This window comes from Nelumbo nucifera, chromosome 1 (assembly GCF_055504915.1).
Source record: "Nelumbo nucifera cultivar China Antique chromosome 1, China Antique-T2T, whole genome shotgun sequence".
NCBI classification, from domain to species: Eukaryota; Viridiplantae; Streptophyta; class Magnoliopsida; order Proteales; family Nelumbonaceae; genus Nelumbo; species Nelumbo nucifera.
In genome coordinates, this window is record NC_142649.1 from 27,066,704 (window position 1) to 27,069,127 (window position 2,424).

The window sequence follows — 2,424 nt, forward strand, 5'->3', positions numbered from 1 at the left end:
TAATCTTTTAAATATTATTGTTGGTCTTTTTATTATTTGTTTACTATTTTATTGTATTAGTCATTTTCATTTATTTTTGTTTAAAAGACAACTTGAGGGGTAAATATGTAAAATACACCATTTTTAGATGTTACAACATTCAGATTTCTAAACAACTCCACTATATTCAGATGTCTGCAAAAGCAAAAAGACAAATTTTCCACTGAATGCGTTCAAAGCCTTTTTGGATGTTGTTTTGCTTTTCAAACTTCGGATTTCAGACTTACCAAACGCCCCTTGAGTCAATGATTTTTTATAATATGTGGGTTAGAGATGAATTCTGATTTGCTCCTCCTAGAGCGTGACTCATATCATCCTCAGAACACATTGCAGCCATGCGTTGGGAACATTATCTTCCCATGAATGATAATTTACAAATAGGGAGAAGTTCTTTTTTTCAATGTACAGTTTTAAGTGATTGTGGGATTGATGTGAGGCATGCTCTATAAGGAGCAAATCCGAATTCGTCAGAGGTTGATTCAAAGAGAGATTGTGAAATGTCTGACTGGCCAAGTAAATGACAGGTTAAAAACATTGATCTTAACTTGAAACTAGAGTTTCTCAAGGGTAAATTGAAGATAAAAAAGGGTAAATTGAAGATAAAAAATCACCTCGCTAGTCGGCAATTTAAGGTTATGTACTTATGTTTTCGATTACATCACCATGGCAAATTATCAGTATTGGTCTGGATTAGGATTGATAGATGAATATGGAGATGAAGTCCCATCACATAATGCAGCTGATGAGGCACCACGTTGGAATGACATGATTGAAGGATGACCTTAAGCTGGAAATATCCATCCATCGAGTAGGAGAGCAGCACAGCGCCTGCGAATTGCAAACAAATAAAGAAGCTCGTAGAGTAATACTGGACAGCAATAAGCGCCATAGTGGTAAAGGGATTTGAATAAATGTCATGTACTGTAAGAACACCACCAGATACACCTGGAGAGCAATAGTGGAGAATGGAGATGGAACTGGGAAGTTCTCAATGGAGATGTAGGGAAAAGAAGATGACCCATTAAAGGGAAGATGCTAAAATGAAAGAGAGACTTTGTTAGTGAAGTGGTGAAGTCATTTACCTTGTATTAACAAGGACACTGCCCTTTATGCACTCGGGTAGAATCATCCGGAGCACAAGCTCCTACATTCAGACAAATCATCAAACAGTAAGTGATCAGTCACTGTTTTAGGAGGAATGTGATGCACCATGCATGTATCAGTAGTGGAGTGTGACCCCCTTAAAAATTTCGTTAGATAATTGAAAATAGAAGCATACATGAACCACCTAGGAGGGGGAGATTAGGCGCATTCTCACCCTGCAACTGCAAGCTCTCAAGTCCCCCATCTACGTGTCATGCAACAAAGGGCTTGAGGCAGTGCTTAGATGCCTAGAATGAATAAAGCTGATGGGGCTAGGATGACCGTAACACTACTGGGCATTGGCAGCTCCATGGCCATAGGCTCCGTGTGAGGCATTCCGCATTCATCCCATCAACCTTCGACTTTTGTCGAATAGTTTTGGTGCTAATAATGGTTGCTTGGTGGGTGCTTACGATGGAACCCTTTAATTTTCAACCTGCTTGCTTGTCAAACTAATATATCCAAACGCTGAACGATTGGTGACAAGAGAAAATGGCCCAAAAAGAGCTACAGGGGCCATCTTCATTCAGCTTTTTTATGAGATGTGTAGTCTAGTGGAGGCACAGGTTGCCGGCAGAGATGAGTCATGACCATAAAGATTTACTAAGGCACACGCCACTATATTACTGCAACTTATGTGATATACATGGACGAAATGACAAGCAAATCATTTGAAAATGAGGCTAAGCTTTGGCTGAGGCCTCAGTGGAGCCCAAACAAGCCTAATAGTGTGGGTGGATACTGTACTCAAGCCAAACCAACACAGACAGAATTAACTACTGATCGATCCATCCCAAGTTTGTGCTTCAATTGAGGAATTAGCTAGAGCACCGGATTTAGCTCAGGTCTTAAGGACCTTGGATTCACTCGTGCACTTTGCTTCTAAGCTTGCAATGATTCTAAGGCTCGGTTTGTATTTGTACCCTTCCCAAAATGAGTCAGGGTTTGTGTTGTTTGTGGGGTGGCAAATGGGTGGGATGGGTTAGGTTGGGTAAGAATTGAATACCATCCAACCCATATTGACCCACCAACCCACCATGACCCGTCATCAGTGCTTATTAAAGGGTCATAACCCACCCTAACCCTGGGTCACCTTAACCCACCCATATTGACCCTTACCCACCCTATAAATACAGAAACGGGTTGGGTCAAACCGTATACTCAAAAAACAACTTTTGAGAGAACAAACTCTCTCAAGTCTACCACATGTTATAAACGGGCCAGGTCAACCCGTATAGCCGA

At 40.9% G+C, this 2,424-nt stretch overlaps 1 long non-coding RNA gene across 1 annotated transcript; it reads right to left on the minus strand.

Annotated features, from left to right (window-relative positions):
• On the minus strand, window positions 1-2,173 carry LOC104609648 (uncharacterized). Its single transcript, XR_737304.3, has 3 exons — window positions 1,358-2,173; window positions 1,122-1,183; window positions 1-867 (listed from the first exon to the last, which is right to left on the minus strand). It is a non-coding gene; the product is annotated as an uncharacterized LOC104609648 (long non-coding RNA).
• Window positions 2,174-2,424: the final 251 nt, after the last annotated feature.